Raw genomic sequence first — 19,672 nt, 5'->3', positions numbered from 1 at the left:
TTAATTCTACTCCTGTTGTTGTTGAAGGTTTTATTTTTTAATTTTTTTAAGGTTTATTTATTTTTGAAAGAGAGAGACAGAGCATGTGTGGGAGAAGGGTGGAGAGAGGGAGACACAGAATCCAAAGCAGGCTCCAGGCACTGAGCTGTCAGCACAGAGCCCGACACGGGGCTCAAACCCACAAACTGCGAGATCATGACCTGAGCTGAAGTCCGAGGCTCAACCAACTGAGCCACCCACGTGCCCCTTGTTGTTGAAGATATTAAAATGATGGCTCTTGAGGAGAAATATTAAGAAGAGCCGAAGCATCCACACTTAGGGAAAGCAAGGGACAGGGCCCTTTTCTCCCCTGCATCTCGAGCCATGGTGTGGGGTTGAGCGTGGTGGTGGTGAGGTTGACATGTTTGGGTATTTTGAGTTTTGTTTTGTTTTTCAAATTATCTGTATCTTTTTGTAAAATATAGATCTGTATTTCTCTCTGTGTAACTGGGGAGGGTGGATCCACAGAAATAAACAGAAGGTTCCGGAAGAAGAGGAACCATCCAAAGAACAGGAAGGACTAAGCTGCCCTGGGATCATGAGAAACAGACAAGAGTCCAACTGTGTTGCGCAACACAATAGATTAACTCCGCGTCCTGGTGGAGAGCTGACGGGGCAGTCTCTGCCCCCTCTCTCCTGCGAGAGGACACCTCTGCACAATGCCACTAATTATGAGATGTCACCAAGGCACAAGAACGCAGTAACAAGTAGTCAGCAGGAATACGGTGTTTACTGTGTTCCAGACGCTGTGGCAAGCGCTCTACCTGCATAAACTCGTCCCGTCAGGACAGCTCTCGAAAGGAGGAGGTATTATTAAATTCTTCCTTTTACAGGTGCAGAAACAGAGACCCAGAGAGATTGGGTAACTTGGCTAACGTCACACACGTAGAAAGCAGCATTGAAATTCAGGTGTGGAGCAGAGTCCATACTACGAATGACTGAACGCTGAATAGTAAAAGTGAAAGAAAGAAATAGTGAAGTCCAGGTAGGAAATGCTGTGACCAAGACCTAACAGACAGGCATTAGGGGGGGAGTGGGGCGGAGTTCCGCCGGAGGACTCAGAGATCCTGAAGAGAAGGAGAGGAGGACAGTCGGTGTATCGTATCGGAGCCCCAACCCAGAGTCATGACGTCCCAACCACATTCCAGCTGGACGTGGACTCTGTCTAGGGGTAAGCGATCTTTAGTAGGAATCAGGTGCTAGCGGTCCGCTCTGTTGCCTCCTGCCTGCTCCCCAGGCAGGGGTGAGTACCTGCGGGAGATTGGGCAGTGCTCCCCCTGCTGGTGGCAGATTAGCAGGCTCAGGGCTGTACTGGAGCAGTCCAAGTTGGTAGACTTGGTGCAAGTCGGAGACCAGGCCAGCAAGGGGATGAGCTAGCTGCCTGCTTTTGGTTGCCCATTGATGGAAACATACCAAATGGTTAACGCAGTTGCCTACCAGCCATCAGTGGGTCTGGGAGAGAAGCTGAGTAGACTTGGCACCACCAAATACTGAGCTGTAGAACAAATGTCTCCAGCATGACCCTAGGAAGGGATTATTATTAGGCTTTTACTTTCTCCTCCTCATAAAGAAGGAGGTGTGGTCTTGGAGAGGTCCGACTTGCCCACAGCTGGCAAATGACAGAGATCGAATGAATCAACCCCTGACCTCGCCCTTGATCCCATTGGTTCAGCCTCAGGTGTCACACTAAGACCCTGGCTATGATTCCTCTTCTTATGGAATTATACAACCTCTTTTCTAATCAAGCTTGGGTGCATTTGAATGCCCACACCTCAACTAAAAGTTATGGAACCCTAGTGAACATAGGTGCGATTGAAATTATCGGGGCTTTGAGGAGGGTGGCAAAAATGACTAATTTCTCACCTTTATCTTCAGAAGTCAGAGGTGATGCCTCCGGACTGGGTGAGGTCACAGGTGCAAAAGCAGAGTTATTGACTCATCAGTGAACCCCTTCGTGCTCACCACAAATCAGAAGTTTCTTCAACCCCCGTTCCTTCGCCTAGACAAGACATAGAGGTCATATCAAACTTAACTCCTGTGATGCCCTGTCTTCGGGAGATTTTGGGAGAACAGAGAAGGGTTTTGGAGATCCTTGGGACACAACAAAATAGGAGCTACATGCTACTAAACACTTGCCACATGCCAACTACTTGGCATAAACTCTCTCATTGAGTAGGTGCACCAACCTTAGCAAGTGAGGACTGTTTCTAAGCCCATTTTACAGATGAGATTAAAGCCTTAGTAGATGAAGTCACTTGTCCCAGCTTTGTGGCCCCAGAGCCTAAGGCAGTAACCAGTAGGAACAGTGTCTCTGCCACTCTGATTACATTAGATAGATCACACGCACCTGTTCGAATGGGTTGATTTTTGTGGTCTGAAAGGAAACCTGGGTCCGCCCTATGTTACAGGCCCCTCACCCCTTGGCCTGTGAAGCCATGAGAGTCCTGAAGAGGGAGGTCACCCAGCGCGAGGAGGAAGGAAGCATCTCATCATTTTTCCACACAAAATCTCCCATTACCTCACCTCCACATGGATTTGGAAGAACTTTTGGGTTTGGCCTGGGATGAGCGGTCTAAGGGGCACTAAAAGGGGTCTTCAGGGCTACATGATCTCAGTTCTGGTCAGGGGCCCACAGTATGGGCAGAATATATCTGTAAATGCCTCATCTTCGTGATGGGCTAGAACCTTCAAAATCTTTCTATCAAGAAAAGCAGTGTGTGAACTACAGCTAAGACTAGATATGGAGGATGGTTATGTCAGGTGGAGTTCCCCTCAGAGGGCAAAAGTGTAATACAGAGCTTGGGATTCGCTCGAAGGTCTCTCCATCTCCACTTTGAGTCAAGGGCTCAAAGTCAAGTCAGGTAGCCTCTAAATTTCCTCTCCACTTGATGGAGCAGGTTTTGGAAGTGGGGTCATGTTTGAAGATAGGTCATTTTCAACATTAATACAATCTCTCCGTTTTGTGGAAAAGGAGACCAAGCTTTCTCAAGGTCATTCCTTGACTGAAATGGCTGACACTTGAACCCATGTCCCTTGGCCAAATAAGTCCAAATCCCAAGACCTCTTCGTGTCCAGTGGCTCAGTCCTGCCTTTGAGTGCTTGAGGCTTTTGTCTAACTGGGAGCATCTGGACAAACCCCAGGTCATAATCCCTCTTCTCTGAAATAAAGGTGATATTCAGGCCGTTATAATCTAAAAGATTTATGGGTGGACTTTAAATATCCAATTCCCAGCTTTCATGAGAACAAAATAGAGACTTGTTGCAAATCTGCCCATAGCATTTGTGATCACACCCATGCCTTTGTCAGTAGAGGTTAATGAGCAAAGCAAACATTTTCACACCAGTCAAGATTTTGCAACATCTCAAGGTCATCCTAGAGATCTCTGATGTGTCACTCTACGACAGACCCTAGTCTGACTTTTTTTTTTTTTTTGGTCATTTGACCTTTTATGTTTCTAAAAGTTGACGGCTAAATGTCTGGTTAACTGAGAGGTTATAGTTAGTGGGCTTCTGGTTAGTTGAGGTTTGTAAATATGACATAACCTGCCTCCCTTTGTTCTCCCAGCCTCCTCAAACAGGCTATAATCAATATGCAGTGGCATAGAAACTTCTCGATATTTGTTAAATGTGCTTTCTTCCTCACCTAGAGCATGTTCATTGTAGATCCATTGTAGATCCAAAAGGAGAGAATGCCTGAGTGACTGACACCCAGTTTGGAATGTGAGTCTCTCATCTCGTGTCCGTGTCCACGAGGCTCAAGCAACCAGGCAGAATATGGCTTTGACCTCTTCTAAGGCACCTTGTGCTGGGGTGCCAGTGTTGCTGGTCCTGCCCAGAGGGGGACGCGAGGGCTCCCTGCTGTGACTTTAGTTTTTCGCGTCTCCAAAGGAACAGCCATCGTGGCAGGAGAGATCAGACTCCCCTGCGTCTCCCTCTGAGTCAATCAGGTTACTCAACAATCTGTATAAATGGCGGTGTTTTTGGCTGCCTGGATGACCCTCCCCAGATCTGGTGACTGCCTCATGAATCAGAGTTCTTGTCCTCCTTCCTTTAATCAAATAGAACAGCAACAATTAAATGCGTTCTTTTTTTTTTTAATGTTTTTATTTATTTTTGAGAGAGAGAAAGAGACAGCATGAATAGGGGAGGATCAGAGAGAGAAGGAGTCACAGGATCCAGAGACAGGCTCCAGGCTCTGAGCTGTCAGCACAGAGCCCAACGCAGGGCTCAAACCCACAACCCGTGAGATCATGACCTGAGCCGAAGCCGGATGCTTAACCAACTAGGCACCCCGAATGTATTCTTTTTTAGTTAAAAAAATTTTTTTTTCTTTTTGAGAGAGACAGAGAGTATGAGCAGGGGAGGGCCATAGAGAGGGAGACAGAGAATCCCAAGCTGGCCCTGTGCAGTCAGCACACAGAGCCTGACGCGGGGCTTGAACTCACGAAACCATGCAATCATGACTGGAGCCAAAATCTAGAATTGGACGCTTAACCGACCGAGCCACCCAGGTGCCCGTTAATGTGTTTTAATATATCACTCTTCATTTTTTGGGCCCTGGGAAAGCAAGTCTCCCAAGATGTCTACTGTTTTGTTTTCCAGGCTTATCTTCAGGGAAGGGATCGAGACTCCTTGACGCTAACCAGAGTGAAGGGGAATTAATGTTAAGATATATGCGCAACCATGAGGAAGTCCAGAAACGGAGGACAGAAAACCCAGGTACAGATGGGTCATCTGGAAATGGAACAGAAGGATTCAAGGGGGCTTCCGTGGGGTCCTCAAGGCCTGCACCTTCAGGATGAAATACCCTCCTGCTGTGTCTCTTGCTCACTCCCAACCATCAGTGGCTCCTTGTGTTTGCCCACCGCCCCAGCTCACCCTTAACTTGGGCTGCTTTAGTTCTAAATTTACTTCCTGCCTCTTCAGAAGAGTTCAGAATTTACCTCCTGCCAGTGGGAAATTCTTCTCTTACTTATGGCTCGGGTTCAAGAGAGAGAAAGAGAGACAGAAAGACAGAGAATGAAATAGATTCGGTGTTTCCTCCTCCTCTTACATATTTTCTTAGAAACCGTATGGATCTTAGTCACTGGAAAGGTATCCATTGGTTCTTTTTGTGGGTTAGGCTCCCAGCCCCTGACCCAATGATCTGTGTGGTAGGGATGTGGGTGGAGAAGCCGCCAGGGCTTTATGTGAGTCAGTTTCCCTTTGAACAGTCTATCCCCCGAGGTGTCCAGCATTTGGGAGGCTTTTTAGAGGAGCCATAATCGATCCATAAATGATCACTTCCGTGGAAGACCTGGTTCTACAAGAGACTGGAAACAGCTGGCAGAAAGTGAGATGTGTGTCCTTGGCTCACAGCCCAACGCACATTTTTCAAGTCGAGGACAAAGCCATGAACGACCAGGCTATTTTGCAGTGGCATGGAAGTGACACACCCACAGCCACTGAGCTTGCCTGGTGCCCCGAGCTTCACGTCCTGATCCGGAATCAAGTCCATGTAGGCATCACCGGCACACGCATGCACACATTGGCAAGAGGGGGCAGGACTGTGGAGGCGTCGGGGAAGGTGGGAGGATGCGCCCGCAGTCATGATGGGCGTTCTCCCGTTGCCCCTCTTTTGTTGGCCTGAGCCGAGCAGCCGGCGACAGCTCCTGCCCTTTCAGACAGAAATGCCTACAGAGCCGCTATTGTTTCCCTTAGGTGACAAATGCCACGGGCCTGGGCCAGCCAAGCCATCCTGGAGCCCAGCTGCTTCCGCGCTGCCACCGCATGAGAAGGGTGCTTTGTTTTCATTGTCACATTTGTTGTTTGGAAGGATGCTCTTCAACCACGGAATTCTCTGGGTGACCTTTCCATAAGAATCGCATGCAAATGTCGCGGTGGAAGGTCGTGATTGGTCTGCAAAGGTCATCTCCCTTCGTCTAGACAGTTGTCTTCACTAAAGAAGAAAGAAAAGTTCAGGTAAGGAGCCCAGAGCTGGGGAGCGCCAGAGGAGAAAGGCCGTCTGGTCTACCCTGTTCTATCGGCTGGGCCCCACCTACAGGTGGCGCATGCGTTTGCTTCTGGCCTCCCAGGGGTGACCCCCGCCTAGAATAGCCCTGCTGGCCTAGCCGCGCTCCAGAAGCTTCCTCCAAACAGGTGCTCTTTGAGCAGACCTTATGCATCCTCCACTTACCCTGAGATAAACCTTGTGGAGGAGGAATCTCTCCTCTGAGCAACTGAGGCTGTGTTGATAGGTTCTTTTATTAATGTTTAATTCAGAGAGAGAGAGAGAGAGAGAGAGAGAGAGCATGAGCAGGGGAGGAGGAGAGAGAGGAGAGGGAGACACAGAATCGGAAGCAGGCTCCAGGCTCCGAGCTGTCAGCACAGAGCCCTATTCGGGGCTCAAACTCACAGACCAAGAGATCATGACCTGAGCAGAAGTTGGATGCTTAACGGACTGAACCACTCAGGTTGATAGGTTCTCGAAGGGTTTGTTCAGGGGACAACTTATTATTGGATCACTCTCCAAACAACACTATTTGAATAACTGCCCTTTCTGAACCAAAAGCCAAATCAAAACACCCAGCATCTCTCTGGAAGCTCGGCTGGGATGAGTCTGTCCTCTGTCACCACAGAGCAACCTCATAACCCCTCACCCCCATCTCGGGCGGAGACTAGAGAGGGATGGATTTTAAGTGAGACACCCTCAGATCGAAGCTGCCAGAGAGAAAGACCCGTGCGTTGATTTCTGTGCATGGGGACAGGATTTCTTGCCCCTCCGCCCCACTCACTGAAATCAGACTGTTTCTTTTCCTTCTGGGCAGAGGCCCTGGGGACAGTATAATTAACCTTGGGTGGGGGGTGGGGTGTCACCCAGGGGAGGGGTGGAGACTCGGAGGGCAGGGAGCACAGAGCCATGGATTGCTCAGAGAAGGTTCGAGAGGAGGATTGCCGGGCAGGAGGGTGAGGGTCTACTGAGCCGCGGCAGCTGGTAACGGGATTCCCAACAGCTGCGTGCGCCAGCCGCGCAGGCCTCGGGGAAGCAGGTGGCGGCGATGTGAGGGACAGCCTGCCCGGGCCTGCCTCCATTAGCTGTAATTATGCCTGCCACTTCTGCTGGGGGGTGGCCAGGAGCCATCGGGGGGCCCCCGAGACCACCGGAGCCCTGCACTCCTAGCCCGCACTCAGTCAGCTGTAAAACTGGGCCGCATTTGGCCACAACAGAAGGAGTCTGAGGCCTGAAGCAATTTTTCTTTGAAATCAGCTTCTAAATTGCAGGGAGCCCAGGTAAATTGACACATTTACTGAGCTCGTTCCCGTTCCTGTTCACTGCCTCAGCCGGCCGCTGCTCACTGAGGCAGCTCTGGGCCTGGGCCCTGGGGCCTGGGGCCTGGGGCCGGCGAGGGAGGGCGCTGCTCAGTCGGGGAGGCCCCGGTGGTGATTTCTCTGCATGCGGGCGCGCATTTTCATCCTTGACACTAACAAGTGTGTTTCAACTTACAAACTGAAACCTATTTTCCCCCCACAAAAGAAACCCCCCATAAAATGAAAGGCGAAGGTGGGGCGCCTGGATGGCTCAGTTGGTTGAGCGTCCAACTTAGGCCCAGGTCATGATCCCGGTTCCCGGGTTCAAGCCCCATGTCAGGCTGTGTGCTGACAGCTCAGAACCTGGAGGCTGCTACGGATTCTGTGTCGCCTTCTCTCTCTCTCCTTCCCCTGCTGTGCTCTCTTTCTCGAAAATGAATACACTTTTAAAAAATTGAAAAGGAAACAAGTGCCCAGTGCGCACTCCACAGTAAATGCACCTCGCAATGGAGGCTCTGGCGCCCATCCAGCCTCCTGGGTAGAGAAACCCACTTTCTTAGAGTGCCGACTTCTCTTATAATTTAGCCTGTTTGAATCCTGGCGTGTTTGCTTCCCTAATCAGAACTGAAATTAAACGACAGAAGAAGGCCTGGTGAGTGTAACACTGGACAGGTCGCCAGCATCTATGCTCCTGCACCGCTAGGCTTGGAGCTGCAGGGCGGGGTTGGTGGTCTTGAGCAGTTGGTGAGGAATGTGGCATTGAGGGACCTCATCTTCTAAGACTCAGTTTCCTTATTCTTCAATGGGAATAAGAATAACTATGTGAAGGCACCCGGGTGGCTTGTTTGGTTAAGCCTCTGACTCTTGATTTTGGCTCAGGTCATGCTCTCACCGTTCCTGAGTTCAAGCCCCATGTCGGGGGAGCCTGAGCCCCTCTTTGGGCTCTGCATTCTCTCTCCCTTTCTTTCTCCCTCCGTCTTCCCCTGGCTCACTCGCACCATCTCTCAAAAATATAAAATAAAATAATAAAAATAAATACAAATAAAATAATAAAAATAAAAACTACCCGAGGGTTAGTTAGGGATTACATGGCGATGTACCGGCGCACTGTGACTGCCCTGGGCGTCAGCTATTTCTCATCGTCACTGAAGAGCATCAGGGTCACCTTTTGCAGTCACAGCGCTGGGGGAGCTCAGGCAGTAGGGAGATCATGTCCTCGTGTCATCCTGGACGTGAGCCTTGACTTTCTGCCTCCTGTTCTCTGCACACAGATAGCTGGCGGGCTGGAAGTGGGGAGCCTTCCCCGCCCCCACGGAGCCTTCTGAACTCTGATTTGTGCTCCTCACTGCTTTCCTCCTCCTCCTCTCCATCCATCATCTCACGCTGCTGGAAGTCTCCGCCTCTGGGAAGAGTCCTTGCGTCCCCTGTAGGATTCCTCCTTGCCTCTTACCCAGTGTAACGCTCTGACGTCACTCCGCTTCACATGAATCCACGGCACCTCTTACGCCAGAGGGCATGAGTGGCTTTCTTTGCATTTTCCTGGGGATCCAGCCCAGGATCTGGCTAACAGGCGCTCAGCTGAAGCCCGCTAATTTATGGACTGCTGCAAAAATACAGAGGGGGTTAAAAAGTTGTAAATGGGTCAGAGTTTGTTGGGATGGTCTCTGGACTTGACCAAGCACCTTCTCATGGAAGTGAACAATGGGTTCTTGAGCAAATGGCTAAGAAAGAATTCTTGAGACATGTTTGGTGCAAAAAGGTGATTTTATCAAAGCCCGGAGAAAGGACCCCTGGTCAGAAAGCTGCCCTGGAGTTGTGAGGAGTGACTGATTATATACTTTTAATTTAGTGGGGATTAGGGACAGCGCAAGTCTCTACAGAATTTGAAAGCAAGGCTTTGAGGACCTTGAGGGGCCAGCTACTGTTAAGAAAAGGTTACTTTTAGTTTTCAAGAAAACAGAAACGTTAAGGAAGTAAGGCGGCCATGAGCTGCCTCAGCAAGGTCACACCGCATGTTCGCAGCGTCTATCAGTGGGCTGCGCACTGCGAGGAGATTTAGTTTCATTTGCATTTCTCTTGCCTTTGTTTCCCTCCTTAGCAAACAAAACACACAAGGATGAGAATGGATAACAGTGCACTGGGATCGCTGTTCCTTCCACAGGTGGGAGTGAGGGACGTGAAAGGTGGCCACTCTCTTCAGTTCCCAGACTCCGAATGTGGTCCTGCCAAGTCCTGGCCCCCGTGTGCACACGCTCTCCGCCCGGGGGCCTCGCTTCTCCCGCGGGTCACCCGCAGCGTCCAGGTGATGAGACGGAAGCAGGTTCTATTTCCCTCCGGGTTCCAGATGTCATGTGAGTCTCCCCTCCCCTCTGCTGGTTCCAGTCGGTTCTTGCTATCACCTGCATCTGGCTTTCTGCTCAGCGGATGGCCTGGCTGACCTAGAGTCACCACGCTGGAGGTGATGCAGGAGCGCCAGCCTGCGTGGACGGCATGGCCGGCGTAGCCTGCACCCTCCATTGCAGGCCTAGCCCCTGTGACCGCTCCAAACCCTTGGTAAATCACCCCCAGCTTGTCTGATCAGACCCCGCCTGATCCAGGGGGTACAGCCGACCAGCTTGCGGACCCTCATAACGGCAGGGGCGCCCTGTCTAAGAGAGTTCGCGTGCGATGAGGCAGCATGGACCCTGCAAATCCCCGTCTCAGAGGTGAGGGGCTGTGGCACCCACCACGCCTTTTCTCTCCTGGGCTGTTGAGGTTGGGGCTGGGTTGACGCAGAGGCGGTGGGACTTTCGCACGTGACCGGAACGGGAGGAACAGTCTGCTCAGCAGGAAGTGGGTGGATGAAGGTTGCCACGCAAAACCTCACGATGACTGGCAGCGAGAAGGGCAGGGCTTCGTTTGGGGCCAGTAGGCTGCTGCCTGGCGTCTGTGACCTGGCGGTGGGGAGGGATCCCAGGGAACCCCATGCCCCGGATTCCGGGGGATGTGTTGACCTTCAAAGCAAAAGCTGTCCCTGAATGGTGTCGCGCAGGGGCCACCTGGGGCCACAAGCGTTGACATAAGAGTGGCCCGTTGGGACACAGCCCTGGAGAGCAGGGCCCATCACAGCCCTCCAGAGCAGCGAGGCTGCGTGGATCCGAGGCAGACTGAGAAAAGGAAAAGCATCCAAAATGGAAGTAAAATACGCAACCGTGTATATATTCATGGAGGAAAACATAGGGACGGGGAGAAAGGAGAGAAATGCAAACAGTGAACCTCCCAACACGCGCTGTTACGGAGAAAGAAAATGAAACCTCCTGGTCTGCCACCAGAGTGCCATAATTTCATCATCCTTCCCACGCAGTGCTGTGCTATTCTGGGGTTTTCTCCCCCCTCTCTCACCTCTGTGGGCCCAAGATGTCTGAGAAACGAACGTGTACGAAAATGCGTTCTTTTCCCCAGCATGGGATGGAGAATGCATTACAGGAAGCGCGTCTCCGAGCTGCCTCCTCTGTGTCATCGTGCTCTGCCCTGCGGAAGATTTCCTCCGCGAGCAGAAGCCTAATTAATTGGCTCACTGGGGTCTTGCGCCCAAAAACTGAAATCCTGTTGCTTCTCACGGGTGGGATCCTTTTCCGCAGCCGCGGAGCCAAGCAGAACGGAAAGGATGGCCAGCCTCCCTTCTGCAAAGACAGTGCGCCTCCCCTCCCCCGACCCACCGTGCCAGTGACTTCTACATTCTGCTGTGTCTATTTCCTTTGTAAAGGGGGAAAGAAACCCAACCCACAACAAGACAAAACCAAAGAAAGAAACTTGGACCTCTTTTGAGGACAAGGGAGGAGAAGCCAGAGGAAGAGGAAGCATTTGATGTCACCTGATTACCATCTGTCCACCCAAGTTAGAGACTGAATCAAAGGAGCAGTCGTGAGCCTGTGTAAACCAGGACGGGATGCTCGTCCTTGTATGCACCGTGCCTCCCTTCTCGGCCTTTCCAGCCAGGCCTCCTCAGTTTCAGGACAGCTACGGCCTTCATGGCCTGTACACCTCTTCCCACTCTGGCCGAGGTTGGAGGTGCAGGCTGGGGCCCCGGGGAAGGTCCTGGGTGGGGTCCCCTCCCCACCTCCGTTGTCCGAGCCCAGAGGCTGGGACAGCCCTGTGCAGAGCACACCAGAGGCGGTGTTGTTTCCAGAATGGCATTTTCAGCAGCAGAGCAAGCCAGGAAACTTCAGGAAAGAAGCTGCCACTCATCTCCAGCAGGGGCACAGGACAGGACAGGGGACTGGTCACCAGCCAGCCTGGACAGCCATCTGCTAAGATCAAGTCATTTCTCCTTGGAACACGATGACACTTCAGCCTAAAAAGGGAACTGAGCCAGTCTGGGACCTCGCCTTGGGCCTGTTCCGGCTCTGGTAATAAAAAGTGAACGTTTTCCTCGGAGGGGTTCGCAGTGACAGGGAAAGGACTACTGCCAGGTGCCCCCAGACAGATGCTCCTGTGTCCTGCCATCTATATGCTATTCTGTGAAAGAGTCAGACCAAAGTGAGCCCTCCAAGGCTTGGAAGATTTATTTTGCAATATAAAATGCACCTCCTCTCTAAACCACATGACACTCCTTTAACTCTTTACCTGGAAGTTCTACCATTTCTGTGTGAGCTGGGTGTTTCTCTGTCACTTCTAAGACAGATCTCTGGTCAGTCCCGTTTTCCAGACTCATCCATTTTCTTTTTTTTTTTTAATTTTTTAATAATTTTTTAATGTAATGTTTGTTTCTTTTGAGGGAGAGAGAGAAGAGGAAAGGCAGAGAGAGAGAGAGAGATACAGAATCTGAAACAGGCTCCAGGCTCTGAACTGTCAGCACAGAGCCTGAAACAGGGCTTGAACCCACGAACCGTGAGATCATGACCTGAGCCAAAGCCGGACACTCAGTCGACTGAGCCACCCGGACGCCCCCAAACTCATCCATTCTTACGGCTGAGCACAAGGACCATATCCTCCCTGAGCCCTTGGCTGCGATCCTAGAGTTCCTGCCTCCCACCAGGTGGTCTTCTCTACTAGACGCCCCCACAATTCCCCTATTTATTGTAGCCTAAATTTTAGGGATCCTATTCATTTCTACATCCCTTAATGGTTGTCTATGTACATAGTACGGTGGTTAAATATGTGGATTGCGGAGGCGGACTTTCTGGGCGCACAGCTGGGGTTAGATGTTTACTCTGTGACCCTGGGCGAATTATTTAACCTATCTATGTGCCACTTTGTAGGATGGGGATAATAACTAACTACAACGTATGCCTGTTGTACATCTTAAGTGAGTGCATCTCTGCTGAGTGTGTAGAACTGTGACCAGCAATGCTCAGCAAAGTCAGTCGTGTTTATTACTATGATTTATTATTGCTGCTGTTGTTGTTGTCTTTTCCTTTAAGCTTCTCAATGCTGGGGGTCCATCTCATCTAACTTTCTACTCTACCACATAGTGTTTTGCATATTGATGTTTGTTTATTTACTTTGCATATTGATGCACATTTATTTATAAGTAAATAGATGGCCAATGAACAAATAAGATTTGCCTTCCTTACAAGCTGGTCCCATTTTCCTCCATTAGTTGAGTTACAGGGGACTTGACAAAAATGATGTAGACTTTAAATGATATTATTAACACGTTTCTTAAATATAATACATCGGATGACCACTCTTTCGTTCTCAGCTTGCCATCTCATTTATCATTGCCCAGAGGCAATGTTGAGACCCTCTTGGTGACACGTGTAGAGGTGGCGTAAAGCCAGTACTGGCCCTCTGCAAGTCCACAGTAATAACAAATCACTGCTGGCCTAGGTCTCTCTCAAAGTGCCTGGCATCTGGCAATACTATTTGACCCACCATGTAGAGACTGGCCCCCTAAGGCCAGATGTGGGTTCTATAAGTAGATGATAGTGATTCAGACACACCCCCCCGGTCGAGGAAGGGCTTTGGAGATGGGTTGAGGAAAGGCCATGGAATTTTTGTCATAGACCAGGTGTGAGCCCTCAAACTGCGGGAGGTGTCTCCACACAAGTATTGCTGTCCATAGTCCTGAAGATCATTTGTAAGAGGACCTGGTTTCTGCTAAGCCTGGGTTCTGCTAGTTCCTTTTCTATCTGTCTTTGGAATTCTAGAACATATGAGAGAAAATGTGGGGATAGGAAAGAGGGGGGGAAGGATATGAATGAATTACCAAGGAGAAAAAGGAGAGATTTCAATTTTGACACCTTTTCCCACTGTTGTCACCATGAATGAAACAGCAGTGGGTCCCATCCCAAATATCCATCACCCGAGGGAGAGCGAGGAACACGTGAACCCGGGGAAGACAAGGTGCGTGAGTGCTGGCCCCGGGCAGGCCAGGCTGCGGGGGAGAGAAGGTGCCCCTGCCACGTGGACATGGGTGGTGGGAGTACCATGGCTGACGAGGGACAGGGAAGCATTCTAGCTCTTCTCCTCTTCCTTAATGAAAAACTTGCGATTTTTACACTGTGGCAGAGCAAATGGAACTGTGACTTATGATTCACAATTTATAGAGTTTGACACTTCTATCATGTTTCTTGCTGGCTCGGAGTTTCTCTGCGCTCAGCTTCATGGAGAGAAGATGGAGAGAGGCATGGGGAACCACTGTGCCCACTCTGTCCTTGAAGTCGTGTTTACAGCAGATGTTTCTTTATTTATTTAAATTCATCCACTGGACCAGAAAGCCTTCTCTGAGCAGAGTGGGAGTCCCCAGTTGCTTGCAAAACTAGGCAGGAAGGAGCAGGTAGGCTCAGGGATCTGACCGGTACAGGAAGAAGAGGATGTCTTGAATAAATGACAGAGTCAGAATCCTGCCCAGGGATAGCTTAGACATGATCATAATGCAGTGTACATTTCTGTATCTTCTGATGTAGTTGGCCTTGGTTGATAAGCACTAGAAAACCCAGTGCTCACCTTGCCACCTGACTCCCCCCCCCTACCCTGCAGGGTGACTGTCTGGAGAGGGGCGGGTCCAAGCAGAGCCCAGAGCAGTGGCGAGGCACCCCAGGGGATTCATTGAGTCCCTTTCAAGCCAGTAAATACAGCAGATTTCTGTTGAAAGCAATATGATTACACTGGTTTAAATCATTTAAAGGCCAAATAAAATCTCTGCAAGTTGGTTGAAGTGTTAAGCACAAATGTCTTGTGAACAATTAGTTTCAGTCCAGAGCACAGCAGGAACGGGGCTGCAGGGAAGGTGCCATAGCTGCCTTGCACAAGTGCAATGGGGGAGGCTCCTTACCGAGGTTTCCGGGGGAAGATGAGGCCACTACCACGTGATTTCCCTCCCTGCTCGGACGGTGGGAAGAGAATTGGATCCGGAGCCAAGCTGTGTGGCAGCCTGAATGTTCATGCAGAGCGAGCCTCCCTTGGCCAGGCCCTTGGCTCCCAGGCTGGAAAGTCAAGGTTGGGATGTGCTCGCTATGTCCCGGGAGCCGCCCTCCCACAAGCTAGAGGCTATTGATTATGAGGCAGGGCTGCCGAATCCCACGCCATGGCTTGTGGTCACCCCAAGCAATATTCCCTCTGAAGGCTCTAAAGCTCGTCATTGGGGGGGGGGGGCTTCCTTACCTGAATACCCTAAGTACTGAGTACTATCACAAAGGACCCTCCCTCTGCTTAGCCGAGGCTCACAGCACAGCCTAGAGGAGACCCCAGAGCCCTCAGGCCCCCCGTGCCCCTAGCCCAGCTCTGACTAACAGAATCCTCAGGGGATGTCAGACAGCCATTTAAAGAGCAACCAACCTGTTTATTATTGGATGACAAACTCAATTAGTGCAAAATGTGTGTATGTGGGGAGGCGGGAGGAGAGGTCATCTGCCTGCACTTTTAAAGGCATTAGACCTAGCAAACCCGCTTTCCAGGCATCTGTGATATACAGATAGACCTGTGGGGACATTCCATGTGTGCAGAAGGCTATTCGCTAGGATGTTACAATAGCCAAAGAGTAAAATCAACTCAAGTATTTATGAATAGGGAACAGGCAACACAAATAATGGTCCATCACACAACGGAATACCATGCCACTATAAAAAAAAAAGGCAAATCTGCGTGAATTGATACAGAAAGATCTCTAGGACATATCGTGAAGGGAAAGAAGCAAGGTACAGAAGAGTATGTATCGTATAGTATGCTGCTTTCTAGAACAGTGCTTCTCAGATTTCTCTTCATTATCACCCCCCCCCGAAACCTTTAAAGACATTTTCCCCCGCCCCGTGAAATGTGAATATCATGTGTATCTGTTTACATGCCGTGTGTCTAATGTATATTTGTGATTTACACATAAAAAGGGGAAGAACTTTTTGCTTCCCATCATCAATTTTCACCCCGTTGGGGGTGGTATCACCCCAACTGAGAAAGACTCCTCAATAAAAAAGTGAGAAAATATATTATGTAACAAATAGGAGACTAAGAAAAATCATTGCTTACAAGGAAGGGAGAGAATGGGGAGATGGAGGCAAAGGTGATGAAGATCGCCCATGTAGGGGATGCTTGGCTGGTTCAGTGGGGAGAGCATGGGGCTCCTGGTCTTGGGGGTGGTGAGTCTGAGCACTCCCCCAGGGTTGAAAAATGACTTAAAAAGAATAAATATAAGTTAGAGGCACCTGGGTAACTCAGTTAAGCATCCGACTCTTGGTTTAAGCTCAGGTCATGATCTCAGTTTCCTGAGTTTGATCCTCACATCGGGCTCTGTGCTGACAGCGCAGAGCCTGCTTGGGATTCTCCCTCTCTCTTTCTCTCTCTGACCTTCCCGCCCTTCTGCTTTCTCTGTCTCTCTCAAAAGTAAATAAACTTCAAAAAAATAAGTGTGAATTAAAGAGTTCCCCACGTCTTCACTCTTCTATTATCCTTGTTTCTGAACCATGCAAATGTATTGCCTGTTGGGAGCCATGAAATCAAAAGGCCTATATATTGATTTTTTTCTAAAATGAAACAAACAAACAAACAAGGACATCTGAGGAGCAGCCGGACACAAACGAACCAGCAGGCAAAACCTGCGGGCCTGTCTACGCTGTCCGCTAAACCAAGCAGGGACCCTGCCCAGGCTGGAGGCACCCCCCTCCCCCGGGGCCCCTGTTCCTCAAGAAGAGTCCTTTGTTTATTTTTCAGCACAAAAAAGACTGCAGTTTTGAAGACGGGCCACTTCTACTTTAAAAGCAGCAGTCTGTTTCAAAGCCCGGAGAAGAGCTTTCTGAGGGACAGTGAGGAATGGAGGAGGAAATCAGCCTCGCCCTCTCTTCCAACCTCGCCGTGCACAGGCTCTCGGGAAGGCAGCAGGTCGGGGCGACAGAGCCCTGCTGGGTAGAGGTGACAGGGCGGAGATGCCGGGCCCAGGAGCTTCCAGGTCACCCAGAGCCCGGCTGGGTCAGCTTCCTCCATGGGAGTGTGTTTCCTCTTCCACGGGGGAGCCCTCCCGAGGAGGAAAGGCCAGGCTGCAGGTTGATTAGTAGACCAGAAATCCTACTGTGGGATTAACCAAACAAAACAAAACATTGGGCTCACACTTCAGTGTATCAGCAACTGTTTTTTTTTTAATGTTTTATTTATTTTTGATACAGAGAGAGACAGAGCATGAGAGGGGGAGGGGCAGAGAGAGAAGGAGACACAGAACCGGAAGCAGGCTCCAGGCTCTGAGCTCGCTGTCAGCACAGAGCCCGACGCGGGGCTCGAACCCACGGATGTGAGATCTGACCTGAGCCGAAATCGGAGGCTCAACCGACTGAGCCACCCAGGCGCCCCTCAGCAACTTTAATTTGATTGTGTAATGAGGCACGATGGTAAATGCATCTGCACGATTGCGCCTTTTCCTTCATTTTAAATATCAAACATTGCAGTGCCTCAGTTGGTATAAACGCCTGCCTTTGAACGAGTTTTGTTTGTTAATTGCCCCCCAAAAAGGTACCTGGAGAGGAGGGGGTTAGTACACTGAGGTCAAGTCCTGGTTGTGGCCCGAGTCTTCAGTTTCCGCTTCTGTAGAATGGGTATGATCACACCCCTCTCCGTGATAATGCTGTTGTAGAGTGAATGATTTAATATACTTCCTAAGAGGAGACAGTCTTTGTTGTTGACATGGTCGGTCACTTCCAGGAGAGAGAGGAGAGGAGGCAGGAAGTCTTTTCCGAACTCAGCAGAGGGCACTCTGCAAGCTTGTGGAACCGGACTGAAATGTCTCTGCCTTATTTGAGGGTGTTTCTTGGAACAGACATCTCCCTTCTTGAACGTGGACGCAGGTCTCAACTTTTGCGGAATGTGGAAGCCGCTGGTGAGCGTATGATTTGGCTCTCAGGGTGTCGTGTGCCACTGGGCAGCCTCCGAGGCTGGATTCTCGGCCCTGTTGCGCCGGTTCCCTTTTGGGCCTCCGGTCTGGGTCTGACTCTGAATGTTCATCTTCTCTCCTCTTTCCATCTCTAGTTGTTGCTCTTTGAAATACATGCTGGGAAGTGCAACGTGGGTCAGGCAGCCGGGCGACATTTCTCTCTGCTGAGCCACACTAGTGCTGGGCCCCGGCCGTCCACCTTAGGATATTTCTTTCAGAATTACCATGCTCTGCCATAATAAATTACCTACCACTGCACCGTCCATCCTACTGACAGGAGTTCCTACAAAAGAATCTGACCTTTACATTTTTAAAGTTATCTATTTATTTTTTATTTTAAATTTTAATGTTTATTCTTGAGAGAGAGAGAGAGAGAATGGAGGGGAGATTAAGAGAGAGAGAGAGAGAGGGAGACACAGAATCTGAAGCAGGCTCCAGACTCTGAGCTGTCAGCACAGAGCCCGATGCGGGGCTTGAACCCACAAGCAGTGAGATCATGACCTGAGCCGAAGTTGGATGCTTCACTGACTGAGCCACCCAGGCGCCTCTAAAGTTATTTATTATTTAATGTCTCTACTGGGGCACCTGGGCGGCTCAGTTGGGTGACTGTCAGGCTCCTAATTTTGGCTCAGATCAAGATCTCATGGTTCAAGGCTTCAAGCCTCTGGTTGGGCTCTGCACTGGCAGGATGGAGCCTACTTGGGATTCTCTCTCTCTCTCTCTCTCTCTCGCTCTCTCTCTCTCTCTCTCTCTGCCCTTCCCTGACTCACTCTATTTCTCTCTCAAAATAAATAAATAAACTTAAAAAACAAAGAAGTTATACCTTTAAGATCTTTATAAGGAAGTGTTTGCTGTTTTTGATCCTTTTGAAAAAATCAAGTCATACACTATTATTATAGATTAAAAATGAAGTTCTTAGAAATCTTAGTTTGACCACATATGAAAAAAATCTCTAAAGGTGTATTGAGAAACAACAGGCTTTAAAACACACACACACACACACACACACACACACACACACACACACACACACATTTGTCTTTACCAAAAAGAGAGGTCGTTAGGTAAAAATACTAGAAACCCCATCCTGCATAATAAGCAGATAGTTTGGGTATCTGGTCAATGGGCAAACACAAGTACTTAAGGTCTTCAGATCCAATCTTTTGTTCATTTCTTTTTTTTAAATTTTTAATGTTTATTTATTATTGAGAGACAGAGCATGAGTAGGGAGAGGCAGAGAGAGAGGGAAACACAGAATCTGAAGCAGGCCCCAGGCTCTGAGCCATCAGCACAGAACCTGATGCAGGGCTCAAACCCACGAACCACGAGATCATGACCTGAGCCGAAGTCAGATGCTTCACTGATTGAACCACTCAGGCGCCCCTTCCTTCTTTTTAAATTAAAGGAAAAAATATGCTTGTTATGGAAAAGAGTTATAAAGCATAAAATGTATGCAGGAGAAGACAATAGATGTTACTTATAATCCTCCCACTTAGAATTATGGAATATTAACATCTAGGCGTATAGATATCTACACATTTATTTGCATATATGCATGTGTGTGCATAGGTATGCCTATGTATACATGTAGCTGGAGAAAAAAATACAGATGCCCATCTATGCACGTGTGTGTGTGTATATTTGTGTATGTGTATTTAGGTCAATAGTTGTGTTTGTTTTTACTTTTATGCACAAATGGCCTACATCCTGCATACTGTTGAGTGATCTGCTTGATGCCTTTTGTAAAAATTGATAATATATTGCAAACAACCTCAAAATGAGTAAACATATTTCTTAGACACGGTTCCTGACTCTCTCACTTAAGAAGATTTTTAGCTTTTGACCATGATAAGGTCGAGGCACTGAGAGTCCTTGCGGAGACTCTGTTTAGATCCTTAATTCCTTCTTTAGGATAGGTTTCAGGAGGCCGACTTCCTTCCTGCACCGGAGGTTTGCACACAGTGCAAAGTACAAGCGGCTGTTCACACCAGCCGCGTGATGGTGACCTTTGCC

At 49.4% G+C, this 19,672-nt stretch overlaps 1 long non-coding RNA gene across 1 annotated transcript; it reads left to right on the top strand.

The window, feature by feature from the left end:
• Positions 1 to 4,691: 4,691 nt before the first annotated feature.
• On the top strand, positions 4,692 to 8,990 carry LOC115293932. The gene is made up of 3 exons (XR_003909681.1): positions 4,692 to 4,758; positions 5,740 to 6,000; positions 8,598 to 8,990. It is a non-coding gene; the product is annotated as an uncharacterized LOC115293932 (long non-coding RNA).
• Positions 8,991 to 19,672: the final 10,682 nt, after the last annotated feature.

Source organism: Suricata suricatta, chromosome 6 (assembly GCF_006229205.1).
Source record: "Suricata suricatta isolate VVHF042 chromosome 6, meerkat_22Aug2017_6uvM2_HiC, whole genome shotgun sequence".
Lineage (NCBI taxonomy): Eukaryota > Metazoa > Chordata > Mammalia > Carnivora > Herpestidae > Suricata > Suricata suricatta.
The sequence above is the reverse complement of the archived record's forward strand: the minus strand, read 5'-3'. Positions and strand labels throughout refer to the sequence as shown.